At 41.9% G+C, this 16,481-nt stretch overlaps 1 non-coding gene across 1 annotated transcript; it reads right to left on the minus strand.

Moving 5' to 3' along the window:
- Positions 1-3,961: 3,961 nt before the first annotated feature.
- TRNAG-UCC (transfer RNA glycine (anticodon UCC)) lies at positions 3,962-4,033 on the minus strand. The gene has a single exon. It is a non-coding gene; the product is annotated as a tRNA-Gly (tRNA).
- Positions 4,034-16,481: the final 12,448 nt, after the last annotated feature.

The raw sequence follows: 16,481 nt of genomic DNA on the forward strand, positions 1-16,481 counted from the left end.
TGTCTTTCCAGGGCCTAAAATGGTTACTCTTATAATGCAAGAAACTGTGAGCATCGATTGGTTTGGAATATGTCTCGGTACAAATAGTACTATTACTTACCTTTAATGTGATGTCCAGAAAATTAATGGTACTATTACTAAAATTACTCGTAAAACGTAGGCCAAAGTCATTAGAATTAAGGGGAGACAGAAAGGAAAGAATAGAAATGTCATCCCCATCCCAAATAAAGAACAAATCATCAATATATCTACCATAGAGGACCAGGTTTGCCCCAAATTCAGAACCCCAAATGTATTGCTCCTCAAAGAGCTCCATATAGAGGTTCGCAAAACTCGGAGCAAACCTGGTCCCCATGGCCGTGCCAAGTGTCTGTAAATAAAATTGTGTGTCAAACAAAAAATAGTTGTGCTGAAGAATAAACCGAATAGAAGACAGAATAAAGTCGCACAAAGAGCTATTCATATCTGACAATTTCAAAAATTTGGATACTGCCCCAATACCTTTATCATGCGGAATATTTGAGTATAGCGCTTCTACATCGCATGTCAGGAATTGATATGAGGCTTTCCATTGGATTCCCTCCACAAGTTTCAAAAAAGCTAATGTATCTTTAATATGCGACTTTAAAGAAAAAACATAAGGTTGAAGATGTGTGTCAACAAAATAAGACAGATTGCTTGTTAGAGAACCAAAACTAGAAATAATGGGTCTGCCAGGAGGTGCGTGAAGGGACTTGTGGATTTTAGGCAAACGATAATAGGTAGGGATCACCGGATGTGTTGTAAAAAGAAACCAAAAAGTATCTCTGGAGATCACATTATCGGCAAGAGCTGTATCTAAAAGATCCCGCAACTCTAGTAGATACACCGATGTTGGATTTGAATCAAGTCTAGTGTAGAACTTAATATTACTAAGTTGTCTCATTGCTTCAAGGATATAATCGTCCCTATCTTGAAGGACCAGTCCCCCTCCCTTATCCGCTGGCTTAATTATAATATCCTATTCCTACTCTAGATGGAGAGTAGGAATAGGATAATTATACACAGAACAGTACTACTGGGCTAAACCTATTAGTAGTGCACATCAGTAGTGGATGCTGCCTTTCTTATTCTTTTTAATAATGATCTTGTTGATGGCCATCATGGTGTTCATATCTACTGATGGCACTAAGCGATGTTATCTTATTAGACAATGTAGGATAGTAGTTTACTGTCCATGAAATAGCAGATAACACCTTCATTAGATAAATGTAGGGTTAAGAACTTATATTAAACAGAAATCAATTGGGAAGAACTGCATTGAGAAAAGACTAAAGCTGGGTACACACTAAAGAAATTTCGACCAACTTTTTATGCCGAGCGATTTTACATGCGACCGATGGTCCGATCGCTCGGTCCATGGACTGCATACACACTAGCCTTGTTTAGGACGATAAAGGGAAGAGTGGACGTCCCTTTAGCGACTTTTTACAGCCATGTTGTCATGAGCAATGACTGTAATTTCATACTCACTGTTGTGGATCGGTCGGAAGTTTATACACACTACACAGCGAAAACGAGATTGGAACGAAAATATTAAACGGTACGACCAACCAAATGAGGCGACAATCGTCCATTTGGGCAGACTTTCGACCATCATGTAACTGTACAGACTGACCCGACTTTTGAACGAGCGGTGGTATGTCGGCTGTTTGAGCCGATTATTGGACAAAAACAGTGTAGTGTGTACCCAGCTTTAGGAATACCGGATGACAGACATCTGAGTAGCAGTAGATAGTTTGAGGCAGTGGCTGAAAGGCAAATATGATTCTGGGATTCACAAAAAAGGGGATCAATGCTTGTTAGGCCACATCTAGAATATGGGGCACAATTTTGGGAACCTCATGTGAGGACATCGGAGAACTCCAGTTGGTTTAGAGAAGGACAAACTCATTAATAAAGAAAAGAGAATGGTTCAATTATAAAGAGAGGATACAAAAACAAAGTTTGTTTACTTTTAGAAAAAATTGTTTTAGTGGTGCCCTAATTAAGAGCTATAAATATATTCAAGATCAAAACAAAGATTTGCCTAATAAACTTTCTGTACCAGGACCAGGCAGTGGACGAGGGGCTATCAGATATGGAAGGAAAAGAGTTGTATTATTTTAAGGTCAGTTAAGCTGTAGATCTCCTTATCACATTAGGGGGCGATCAGAAATTAACTGCAAGAAGCTAAAAATGGTTTGGATGCTTTTCTTACAAGTAACGGTGTCTGCAGCCGGAAGTACTAGAAGATATTGAGCAGGGATCTCATCCGATGTCATTTGGATGAATTGTGATTTTACTATGAGGCTACATTGGATCCTTGTGCAATAGAAGTTACGTTTTCATACCTCTAGATATAATAAATGGAGTCACAAGAAGCAAAAATACATTAAAAAAACGGGAAATTAAGACAACGGGGCGCGAGGTGACGCATTCTGTCACCGGAACAGTCCGCGGAGACACATCGCCTTAATATTTTTACTCAAATCGTAGCTCATTTTCCTTTATGCCCTATAAAGCTGTGAGGAGAAGAGAAGCAGGGATTTGTTACCATTTTGGACAGCAATATGCGCAGGGGGCGATGTTTACCGCCACCTGGAAGCTAATTAAATCTGTCACTATGTCAGTGAGCTGTGAAGAGACTTATAAGAACATTGCACTAAAAAAATAAGAAGCCCTGTGTCAAAGCCTCTTCAATCAGTTTATACTAAGGTAATTCCTAACCAATAAAGATCCTTTCACCATGTCCACACTGGGAACATTCATTCCCTACTGTATGGCATAAGGAGTCAGCTCTGCGGGTTGGGTACGGCTGCACGATGAGGAAATATCCGACAGCGAGAAGACCTGCAAGAAAAGAACAATTTCATTAAAAAACTGCAGGTTAACCGTTTAAGCAGTTAACTTGCCTGGTCCCGACATATCCACTTTAAATTATAATTAATTCAGGTCTCACTGACTTCAGACAGTGGTGCCGAAGAGCTGGCCAGTCGGAAGGAGATCCTGTCATCCTTTTACCTCCATCGGATATCTGCAGAGTCGTCTTTGAGGTAAGTCTGTCAATATTGATGTAGTTTTTATCATAAAATTGTCCTTTTCTTGCAGGTCTTCTCGCTGTCGGATTTTCCTTGTCGCGGAATCGATTATCACCGAGCCAGGGCCGGATCTAGAAAATTGCTATACCCCGGGCGATTTAGGGAGGGGGGATTTAGGCCCCGCCCCTTTTGACATCTAAGGCTGTCGGCGGCTGCACACTATGTGCAGGTCCGCTCGGCAGTGACAGGCAGGGACAGTGTGCTGCCCGGCTACTATGATTGTGTTTAAGACACAATCATAGCAGCCGGGCAGCACACTGTCACTGCCGAACGGACCTGCACATACTGTGCAGCCGTTGGTAGCAAGTCCCTGCTAGGGGGGGCGATTGCCCCAATCGCCCCGCCCCCACCCTGGATCCGCCACTGCACCGAGCTCTGCGACCACATACAAGTACAAAGTTATAGACTGAGAGCTTTTATACAGGTGGCGGGTTCAGTATTCCTCATAATGCCCATATGTTCTTAATGAACACTGAAGTGACACCATCAGTTCTTACCAATTATGTGACATCAGGACTCTGTTTATTCAGCTTTTATTTACACGAGTTTATAATATATATGTTATATGTAAATGTATTTGTGTAATTTTTACAGAACAAATATAGATACTATGACATTAAAGTCACTTGTGTATTACAGTAATATTATTTATACTTAATTTTAGAAATATATTAGACAGTAGAAGAGCTGGTTATTTATTTTTGTCCCTAGGTAATATCACTCGGATATTGTCTTAAACAAATTTCAGCAGCAGCAATAATAAATATTATCTGACTTTCCCTCACTTGTCTCATGATACCTGACTGCAATGTTTTCTTATACAGATTAATTAAAAGTAATGTTGCGTTGGCCGGGAATCGAACCCGGGTCAACTGCTTGGAAGGCAGCTATGCTCACCACTATACCACCAACGCTGTACACATGCAAGACAACAAAGCTTCTCTTTTCTGTACTACGTCATACATAGACTTCTCTCATTGGATCCAACCTTCAAAGTACTTTATCAGTATAAAACAACAACATGGGGATAGTTCAGTCTTCTTATTGTACATGTTTATGGTTTAACTTTATTTTGATAATGAGTTGCTTATCTTATTCTAATATTACTATTAATTCTCCATTAGTACTGTTGCCTATTATTACTATTAATTTATGCTTTGCTCTCATCTGTCTCAGTGAGGAAATATTAAAGGTGATAAATAAGTTTCAAACTTGACCCACTGAGGGTGTACCAGTGTGGGTAGCAACAGAGGGAGTAGGGTAAGTTCTAACAAAGAGGTGAATTTTTAGAGAGCATATCAAGATTTTAAGCCTGGGGCAAAACAACACTGTTTTGCATGTGCTACAATTTGCATAAATGCTCCCTTGGTAGCGATCAGCAAAATTTTTCAAGCTACTCTGCAAAATTTTCACTTCATTTCATATTTTGATAGGATATTTGATTTGAAATGGCAAAGCAAAAGCAGAATTTGAAGATTCTACCACCACAACGTCAGACTTGTTCATCAACAAAATTTAATTTGTGCAAAATTTTTGCACAGTCTCGGTCATCTCTACCCCTCATCTGGCCGTCATTTTAAACTCTGACAATATCTGCCTGCAGACAATACCTGCAGCTATGTGGATCTTTAGTCATTAACTGGCAGTGATGTGCAGGTGTAAGTATGAGTTCTCCCAACTTTCACCACCTTTGTCTGGATGGTTGCATTTTGGATGGTACGTTACACCCACTGGTGCATGTGGCAAGGATTAGTAGTTTTTAGAGACGTAAGGGGCAGCCTAGAGTATCAATACATCTTGATTCCACATCCACTTACACCTTCTTCTCTGCCACTCATTGGGGCTGTATCTTCTCAGTTCATTTGAGAACCAAAGAAAAGGAAGGGGGGAAGGAGGAAAAAGTCAGTGTGATATGAGGCACTCCCAAATTGCTCATTAAAATATAACTTTTATTTATATTGAATAAAAGATGGAAAGATTAGAGCGAAATATTAAAAGAAAAAAATAAATAAATACAAAAAGTGATATGTGGTTAAAATGCAAAATGAATTTGCAATGTCCCACTTGTCTCATTCGTATCAGCTACAAATAGCGCTAAGGGCTGCATATAAAGGATATATAATGTACTATAGTAGCCCTCGCTATAATAGCGCTACAGGCTAAATATAGAAAATGTGGAATCTGCTATAGTGGCCCTAAATTGCACAGACTACAGAGACAATATAATTGCTAATTGACAAAAACCTCAATAATTGGTATGCATGCCTATGATTCACTGGAAGGAAAAAGTGCAATAATGATAATACACTTATTGCCTGAATATAACAGAAATAATGTCCATCAGATTAATCTCCTGATGCTAAAGAGCAGATACCATGTATCTCAAATTGATAGCCCAGGATACTATCCTTGAATAATGCTGACCTGCATCTGGCTAATAAAGCCTATATCAAGGCGTCAATATATAGCAAAAACGGCCTTCAGGAATCGCGGGATTTTGTGATAAAAGCCCTGCCTAAAATAAAACTGGGGAGCGATTCCTGCTATGCTTCTGAAATAATCTATGCTGAGAGGACAAGTGGAACAAAACGCCAACGTGCGTTTCGCTCCGTAGCTTTGTCAAGGCGAACTGAACCAAGAAAATGACAGCTGTTAAATACTCTCTCAAAGAGGTGTGGTTAAAATTTGTGGGACCAGTCAGAAAACGTTCAGTCATAATAGGTGTGTATATTCTCAGATTGTCCCCCCGTGGTTTTGATTGACATTTAAGTTGACCCATAATCATTGATGCTATTAGAATACGGATTGTTTCATTGGTTAATAGCAAAATATGCCGTTTATTGATGCTCATTTCATTTAATTCTAACTCCGAGAGATATCAAGTGATACTGAATTAGAAAAACAAATCAATCTCAAAATAAGTAGTAACTATTTTATTATTTATCATATGTCTCGTTACCGTTATTCATGTCCGTTGTAGTTATGCTTCAATCTTAGAGAGATATACAAATGATATGATTCTATCTACATTGTGAGAAAGGTTATACATGAGCTATAATAATATTGTCAAAAGAGTTCATTTCTCACATGAGATAGTATAGTTGAGTAGCTCCTATAAACGGAGAGACATATACAATTAATGGTAGTTTTATAAAATTAAACAGCAATGATAAAAATGCCAATGATGATAATAATAGCAAGAATGACACAAAACCCTTTCTATCTAGAAAAATTATTCCATAGGGATAATGCAGTTGGTATATCTAGGACAATATATTGAGAGGACAAAATAAAGTCAAATCAGTAATTTAATATATAATGGGAGTAAAATTTCCTTTTTGTTTGGCAAATTTTGTAATATTTCTTTGAGACTCACAGAAATATATATATAGACAATATAAGGTAATCCACAAATTCCACATTTTCTATATATAGCCTGTAGCGCTATTATAGCGAGGGCTAGTATAGTACATTATATATCCTTTATATGCAGCCCTTAGCGCTATTTGTAGCTGATACGAATGAGACAAGTGGGACATTGCAAATTCATTTTGCATTTTAACCACATATCACTTTTTGTATTTATTTATTTTTTTCTTTTAATATTTCGCTCTAATCTTTCCATCTTTTATTCAATATAAATAAAAGTTATATTTTAACGAGCAATTTGGGAGTGCCTCATATCACACTGACTTTTTCCTCCTTCCCCCCTTCCTTTTCTTTGGTTCTCAAATTAACTAACACAGTGTAGGGTGCACCCCCCGATTTATCATATGTCTCCAATCGGGTTCTCAATAATACAATGCTCGTAAAACAATTACTACAAATTAATAATATTTCTGCCTTGTGCGGTTCTCCAATTTTTTTTTTATCTTCTCAGTTCATCCAGGTAGATCACTTGATCATTTTGTGCAGGCATCTTTGGGTTTTTTTATTTTTTGGGTTTACAGTTTGTGACTTTTATTTGACCTATGAATACACAGCATGAGTAAGAACATGCCCATTCGATAGCTCAGATGGTAGAGCGGAGGACTGTAGTGGAAGTTGATGCAGAAATCCTTAGGTTGCTGGTTCTATTCCGGCTCGAAGGAGTAATTTTTTTTTGTCTTTCCTAAAATACAATTTTTTTTAAAATAGTAGCTTCCTACAAAAAATGCAAAATATACATTACTCATCCTGTCTTCAACTTTTTTTTAAATATGAGAAATAGTAATTTATCTGCTACATGTTAATCATATTGCATGCTGCTAAGTCTCTATTTGGGTAATTATGGTTTACCACACTACATGTAAGAAGAGGGCAGAGACAGTTTTGATCCTGGTGACACTTTCCATAGCTCAGCTCACTGAGAGAGATGATTCATTGTGTTCAGCTATTATTATGTTGGGGGGGGAAGTGTTGTCAAGTGGGGATATTTGACTCATCTTCCTATCTCGCCGCTCCTCCTCCGCATCCCCTCTCTGCCTTGCCCTACACTGGCTCCCCATACTCTACAGAATCCTTTTCAAACTCCTGACCACAACGTACAAGGCGCTCTCCCAGTCCACTGCCCCCTATATCACTGACCTCCTCTCCATTCACACTCCTGCCCGCTCTCTGCGCTCGGCCAATGACCGTCGCCTCTCCTCCACTCTGATTACCTCTTCCCACTCCAGAATCCAAGACTTCTCCCGCGCTGCCCCCTTCACTGGAATGACCTGCCTCGCTCCATCCGTCTCTCTCCCACTCTTAGCTCCTTCAAACGGGCACTAAAAACCCACCTGTTCCTCAAAGCCTACCCACCTTCCACCTAACCCTGCCTCCCCTCCTTCATACGCCAACTCACTCCCTCTGTACTTGTGTTTTGTTCACCCTCCCTTAGGATGTAAGCTCATTGAGCAGGGCCCTCCTCCCTCTTGTGTCCTTACCAGCTCTTCTGCTCCATCTCTACCGCATTAGCCTGCTTAGAGCTCCTGAAGTGTCAGTATTTTTTGTTTACTGTTCAGTAATGTAATACCCTGTACTGTCTACCGTTTGTGCATTGTACGGCGCTGCGGAACTCTTGTGGCACCTAACAAATAAAGGATAATAATATTAATAATGGATTTTGGTGATTTTATCAAGGCAAAACTTATTAAGTATAGGAGAAAAGCCACTGGGTGAACTATTACTATTTAAAAAAATAAATGTGACACCATTAATAGTTTAATTTAAAAGTTACTACTTTTAAAGGTGCGCATATGATTTGTTTTACTTATAGGGGAACAGAAAACAGTTCTATTTTTTCAAGAGACTCATTTTTTTTCTGACTGTTATCAATTGGCACTGTCAGCTCTAGGTACGTTCAGGTTCCCCTCTAGAATGGAGGGGGGCACACATCATCATCATCAGTGTGAAGGTTAAAATCGCTGGTGAAATGCTTCAATGTGTGGTGGGTTGGAACTCGCTGCCAAAACGGCACATTGACAAATATCCCCCATGTTGTCTGGTGGCATTGCACGTAGGTAACATAATTGTGTTCTTACTACTTCTTCCTGCAGTCGGGTCTCACAATGGTTGCAATTCCCATTGTCGGCCAGGGTTTGACTCCCGGATTTTGAAGCTTCATTTGTGTTACTAACTGCGCTCATCTGCTACTTATCACAACCCAAAAATCCAGGAGAAAGTGCACTATGGTCATGTAAATGGGAGTTGGCTCATGGCAGCAGCTTACAATCCTAAAGCAAAGCAGTTTCGATACTTAAGTGAATTGTTTACAACAGAATCAGGTGTGTATTCTCTATCTATTGAGTGATTGTAATGTGATGGAGAAAGCTAACCCTATGTACACACCACAGGTTTTTGACCAGATTATAGTGACAATCACACAATAAATGACCGTTCGGTCCGATATCACATTACTGTTGTGGAAGTCAAATAATTGGATGAAGTAAACAAAATTGATTAATATTGTTTTACCGTGTGATTGCGATTAGTGCGCCACGTGTAATGATGCAAGGGCACGGATTGATAACACACATTTACATTCGCACTTACACTTGTAAATAATACACATTTATCAAGGTTCCAATCCACATTTGTTTATTAGTAAAATGTATTAGAGATTAATTATACATAGCTAAAACTATAGTAAAGGTATTTATGTTTCAGGTCCTCTAAAAGGTAATAAGTTTGGTCTCATATTAAAGCTTATTTCACCAGCATTAACCCAGTTTCAACAGAGTAGCGATCGCATCTAGCTGTCACAAGTTATGAGCAAGTACTTTGCTTATTGGTCAGTTTGAACTGGTTATTTGGCGGGAAGACACGCAGGCACCAGTTGGAGTAAGTTGCCCCCCACCCTTTGAAAAGATCAAATTAACTGACCTACGACCATTAATCTACTGGAACATCGTTAACCTTAGACCAATGAAGACCTTTCTAAATATTATCTGTGTACATAGTGACATCATCACTGTTTATGCTAATTAAAGCTGCATATAAGCTCCCTGGGCCAGTGTTTTCTTTCTCTCTTCTTGGCAACAGACAACATGACTGTATCTTAGCCTGGGCCCAGGACACACTTGCGAAGACTGTAATGTATTCGTTTTTATAATTTCCTGTTTATTATTATATTTTATGTAATTTACTTTCTATTCATTATTTTGCTTTGCTGTCATTCTGCTAGATTTGGCTATTAACTCTCTTTGTGTGTTGGACAATGTTTACTGGTAGCGATAAAACTAACATAACAGTGTGTACGCTCCAATAATATTGTTTTATCGTATCATTAGATTTGATTTTATAACTGATCTAAAAATCTCTATAAATGATGGAACAATGCAGTGTCAATTCTGCAGTGTGTACGTACTCACGAACATTTGTCCGTCAATTCTGTCGACAATTTCTCCAACAGTACAACCTCTCTAGGTGTGCATATTTAAATTTATGATATTGTCTCCCAAATCAGTTGTGGATTCAGGGGGGGGGGGGGTGAGTGGAGCAAGAGCTCCCCCTAGCAGGGGCATGCTGCCTGCAGTCGCACACTATTTGCAGGTCCCTGTTTTAACGCTGCCGACACACAACTGCACACAGTGTGCGGTCCCAGGCAGTCCACTATCAATTGAAGTTAAAAAGCGGGCGGAAACTAAATTACCCCAAAATTTTTTTATCTAGATCTTTCCCTGTCCCACAAGCTATGTTGTCTAAACATGAAGCACATGGAAACAGTGTTCCTTTTATAGCAAATCAATAATAAATATAATAAATAATGAACATAATAATAATATATATATATATATATATATATTAGGATGTAAATGGTAAAGGGCGGCGCCTTCAGGTGTATACAATGTATATAAACATATAAGCACAAATGTACACAGAAATAGTCCAGAGTAGTTAGAACAGGACGGTGTCTGTATCTGCACCGCAGGTAACTAAAAATCACTGTAGTACAGGATAAATATATTCAAAAGTTGATCGTGCAGAATAAATAGAAGTGGTGTGCGTACCAGATATATAAAATCAAACCGCTTATCTGTATAGTAGCTCCTTAGAAATCCCGGAGTATGATCTGCAACCAATTCTCCTTAACGATGGATAAAATGTATGTTCTAAAACAACCGCGACACCAAACTTATCCGCAGGTTCCAGCTGATGCAGATAGTAGCATGAATGTCCAGAAACAACCAGGAAAACGGTAATGCAGGGTAGCAGAGGGTAGGTATTAACAACAGGTAATAAGGAGCAGTGAAAAATACCAGGTTCAAGCTGATGCAGAAAGTAGCATGAATGTCCAGAAACAATCAGGTAAGGACAACAGGAAATTACATCAGGATTGGACAACAGGAAAGGACATCACAGGATGGGACAACAATAACCAGCTGCCTGCAGTCGCACACTATTTGCAGGTCCCTGTTTTAAACACAGAGTGGCACCATTCTTTGCCTGACTAACGCTGCCGACACACAACTGCACACAGTGTGCAGTCCCAGGCAGTCCACTATCAATTGAAGTTAAAAAGCGGGCGGGAACTAAATTACCCCAAAAAATTTTTATCTAGATCTTTCCCTGTCCCACAAGCTATGTTGTCTAAACATGATGCACATGGAAACAGTGTTCCTTTTATAGCAAATCAATAATAAATATAATAAATAATGAACATAATAATAATAGATATATATATATATATATATATATATATATATATATATATGCGCACACACACACACACACACTTTTAGTCTTGTACCTCTCATGGACAGGTCCATATTTCAGTTCAGCAGGAAACCAGAATGCTGTGTACAAAATCCTTTCTTTAAAGGTATAATAAAAGTTTGTAGTAAGTGGGTGTGAAGTCAGAATTTCTCACACAACAGGGTAATATACTAATTACTATGATATAACTGCATATTGTAACTTTTCAGCTGGTTAGAGGCTTCGGGCAAAATTTTTATATACATGTGAAACAAATTAGGATAATTTTTCTCCAGTTTGAGGATTTTTTCCTTGACATCATTATGTTTGTCCTCAATTCATAAAAATTTTCATTCAGTTTTGTCATCTTCTCGGCCACACCTGTTGCATCACCTGAAGCCAAAGAACTATTGATGTCTGGCCCCTCCTTCTCTCTTTCTGCACTTTTGCCAGAATGGACCATGGTATGCAAATAAAGGATTGAAACCGTAATTTAGTTTTTTTTTATAATGAAATTGGGCACAACATCATTTGTAACACGCTCCGGGACTATTAGCATTCGCTCACCTTGGACACTGATTGATATCCCTCCTGGATTTCTCCAGGCCTGCTGCCATGATGGTCCATACCAACTGAAATATACATATCAATTTTCATGCAGACGGTACACCTTATGTTTTTTCAAAGTAGTAGTCAATATGGATATTCGGATCGGATACACTGGAGCACATTCTGCACAAGTGATATCCAGAAGCCATAGTCAGTCAAGACAAAAGTCATTCACAAGAAGGCTAGGAAAACATGCAAGGCATGGACACAAGGAGAGCCGGGTGCTGAAGCAGAAAACCTGTTGCTCTGACACAAATATCGTATCAGCATAAAATAACAATATGGGAATACTTCACTCCTATTATTGTCCATGATTATGATAATCATAATCCCAAAGAGGTATTCTCCCTAAGTGCTCACCCCTTTAGGGGAGAGTGCCTAGTGCGTCATGAGTGTGACCCAATTGTCTGCTGACTGGGCTGCTTACCGCCACAGCTGGGTCCCGTTAGGAACCCAAGCCCACCACCAACTGACCTCTCATAGCCAAAGCACTGAAAATCTGCTCTACCAAAAACGACAACCCTGTATCTGACCAATGTACCCAGGTGAGGTGCACCGCTGACCAGTGAAGTTTAATTACCCTCATGTCGGCTTGGATACTACTATGGGTTCCAGACCTACCCTTACCAAAATCGTTGCCCCCGAGGGGGTTATAAGAAGGGCGTCTAGATCTCACTTCGCTATCCATTAGAACCTTAATAGCTTCCCCCTGTGGGGATCTGGCCCAGTTATAAGCGGGGCCACTTTTACTGAACCAAAAGACGACTGAGTGGCCAACCAGTCAAATACTTTGTCCATCCTGACGAGAACCTGCAATGTGGATTGAGATGTGCGTCAACCAGGGACGTAATACACACATAATAAATATCGGAAAGCCACACCCTTGTTTGTGCGAGATAGGGTGACCCATACGGAGGTAAAACCAGAAACCCCATGGTGCCAACAGCCAATCAGGCCCCCGAAGAAAAGAAAATGGCGAAACCCTCCGTGCCTCCTTTCAACAAAATACGCAACCTATGTCATGGGTCAACCTCCCGGAATAGAAGAGATATGCTAAAGTTCAATAGGTGGACGAATATATTTTCTAAAACACTTTGACTTCCACCTACCCAACGCCATAATAGACTGTTCTAAATCGCTTACTTCAGCTGCCACTGTAGCTGCTCATACTCCAAAGGAATGAGTCCCATAACCTGCGGTATTCCAGCCAAGCTTCGCAGCGCACTACTTAAAGACAGCTGACACTAGTACCTGGCAAGGGGGTACCCATCTCGGTGTCTAAGCCAATTACCACCAGGGGAGGTGGGGCCATGCCCGAATACAACCTAGCAAGCTCAATTGGACAAACTACACTGTCCCTGCTTCGATGCAAGGTAATCCACCGTCTTCTCCCCAGCGGATCTGTCTTTGATCTATGTATTTTACACGCCATGTTATCGCCCTTACCACAACATTCTTGCGACATAACCCTGACCCGAGAATCCGTCAGAGAGAACGTCTGACCCTGCCCTGCGCCGGGCCCTCCGGCCACTAACTGCATGTTCTGGGAACCTGATGCCACTGAAGGGGCTAATGCAGATGTCTGCGTACAATCCGCCCCTGTGGGGGCGGGCGCAATGGAAACTGTGGAAGCAAAGGCACCTGTGGTTAAACCGTAACTGCTGGGACAAGGAGGAACGGAAAAATAAGGAGCTTAGGTAGAGGGGGTGGGGGGGGGGGGTAGCAGGTAGCGTGGCTGGGTGGCCGGGAAGCAGAGAGGAGGAAAAGGAGGAGGGGGCAGTGTGAGGGCCCGGGGTTTCTGGGGGGTTAGCAGCCACGGAAGTGAACGGGATAGAATGGAAGGATAAGGGGGGGAAAGGGGGATAGGGTACTGGGCGAGGGTTGCCAGAAGGAGGGAAGACGTTTAAGATTGCTTCTGGTGTGCCTGGGGGGTTGGGGTCCAAATGCCGCTGCGGCGAAGGGGGACTAGCCCTGGGCTGTCCGGTGGGAGGGGCCTCTGAAAACCTGCTGGGGGACAATGAACTGCATGTACTGAGGGCTGTTATAGCGGGGTCCCTGGTAATATCATTCCCCCCCTTTCCCGCTATGTCGCTAGACTGGCCAAATGGGAGGGGGGGGTTGTTTGTGGGGACTGAATTAACGTTGGTGGTAGTGGGAGGACGACCGGGGGGATCCTGGTGTGCCCATAGTTAAAATGACTGCCACGGCGCCCTGTCCTAATGGCGCATGTGCGCCAACAGCGTGCCCGCCGCCGGGAATAGTGTCTACACCCCCTCGCCTACCAGCCGCCTGTGCTCGAGGGGGTGGGTATTGGCACAAACGCTCCATTCATTGGTGGCAGCGGAGGAGGTTGCGGCGCCTGCCTCTAACATGGCCGCCTGTGCCCCGGGTTCCGTCCGCGCATGTGTGGCCGGGCGAGCCCGCGTTTGTGGACGTGCGTGCTGCCACACATGCGCGGGAGATTTAACGCCCATTGGAGCTGCATGTTTGGCCGGGACTTGGGCCGCGGGGGGGGGTATGGGGGCCTAAAATCGATGGCTCCCCGAGCCGGAGGCGATGACCTCCCACCGGAGAGGAAGCAGCGGCCTCTAGTAGGCGGAGCGGGGGGACCCTGGCTCTCTTGGGCCGCAGCATTTCAGGTAAGGAGGGGGGGTTACAGTAAGGCACAACCAAGCGGTGGCACGGGGAAAAAGGGGGGCTGAAAACAGGAAGGCCCTGGGACACTGAAGGAAAGCAAGGGGATGTCGGGAGATTACCTGGAACGGATGAACAGGAAAGAAGGCGGCGATTGCTGCGAGGGGGATAGCAGGTGAAAGGAAGGACTACAGGGAATAGCAGGGGGAAAAACTGCAAGTATGGAGGGCCAAAACAGCAACAGGAGAAAGGAAATGCAGATAGGGGTAAGCAGAAAGCAGGGGGGAAACACAGGAGAGGACCAGCAATGCAATATAATATAATACACCAGTACAATCACCGCAGTATCCAATAAAACAAGTTTGAACGTAATACTCACCAGGACCGCAGAGAAGGCCAGATGCTCACCCAAAAATTCTCCCTAGGATAGCCGAGCAGGGAAGACAATGGACTCACACCATAAACTCTCCAGCATTGAAAGGGGAAGCTGACTGCCAGCACCTGGCCTTATCCTGCTTTCCCCTACTATAATCCTGCCCCCTACCTCCCCACTGATTGCCTGACACCTGCCCCCCAGTGGAGTTAACTCTAGCTATACTTTTACTTTTCTTTTACCTGCCACCTCACCGTTTATGTTACCTCGGGCTAATCCCCGCCCTCTGTTATCTTTCCCTTTCCTTAATACCTTACATGCCCACTTCCTGTCTGCAGCTGATCCCCTGCATTCAGGTACTAAACAAGTCTTGCTAGCCATTGCACAAATCGGCAGATTATTATACCTATATCTGACTTTCCTTCCTCTCTGACTGCCTGTTTGTTTGTGTACAGACTCCTTGTATTGTAAGAAGACTCTCACGGTGGGTCTTACTTTTATGAAATGTGGTTCCAACCATGGAAGAATCAAGAGCAATACCAAGACCTCATGTAATTTGTGGTGTGGCAGATGGTGATGAAGGAGAAGTGACTCTGGAAGATGAGCTCTGCTCTGATCATGTAGAGATTCAGACAGAGTTGGCATATACATATAAAAATAGCAGAGAGACAGCTTGTCAAAGAAGTTATTAGAGAAGGGGGGGCTCTTAGACTTTGCTGTAAGCTGATTGCTGATCACTTTTTTGAGGGTCAGTCTCAGTGGAATGTGGAGGACGGGTCAGATGAGCGATTGCAGAGTGTCATGATGGGAAGTAAGAGGAGAGAAAACAAAGCTTACTTAAGGGGCACAAACCTGATTGGTTGCTATAGGCAACATCTCCATTTTTTCAAACCCGCAGTTTATAAATTATACCCCTCGGATTCCCTCATGCTTGGGTCACTTACACAAGACTGGCGAAAGCAGATATGGCAGCAAACTTTAAGGAAAAAAGGAGAAAATTATAGACCTCTAAGTCTAGCATGTGAGTAAATTATTTAAAGGGATTCTGAGGGATGTGATAATGAAATAAAATGTAGAAAATAATTAAGTAACACAGTGGCAGCATGGAGTCATGAAGGACAGATCACGCCTGAACTAACTGGTAGATGGAGAGCAGGAAAAGGGTAATTGTAAACAGAACATATTCTCACCCGACTAATCCTATTAGTAGGTTTGTATCAGAAGTGGGTGCTGCCTTTCTTAATATTTTATTAATGATCTGGCAGATGGCCATCATGGTAAGGTGGCCATATCTACTGATGGCACTAAGCAATGTAGGGTTATTAAGTCGGGTAGGATAGTAGCTTGCCATGAAATAGTAGATGGCATTTTCTATAGATTAATATAGGGTTAGGCACTTAGGCCATTGTATTAACTATGTAATGTAAATACATTAAATGCAATACAATTGGGGAAACATGGGATGGAAGGCTTTGTAATTTTGGTGACAGATCATCCATCCCTGACTCTGGTCCCACACAGCTATGCCCTCCCCTGACTTGTGCTCTCACACACCTATGCCCTCCCCTGACTTGTGCTCCCACACACCT

The sequence above is a fragment of the Mixophyes fleayi genome, chromosome 3 (genome assembly GCF_038048845.1).
Source record: "Mixophyes fleayi isolate aMixFle1 chromosome 3, aMixFle1.hap1, whole genome shotgun sequence".
Classification (NCBI taxonomy): Eukaryota; Metazoa; Chordata; class Amphibia; order Anura; family Limnodynastidae; genus Mixophyes; species Mixophyes fleayi.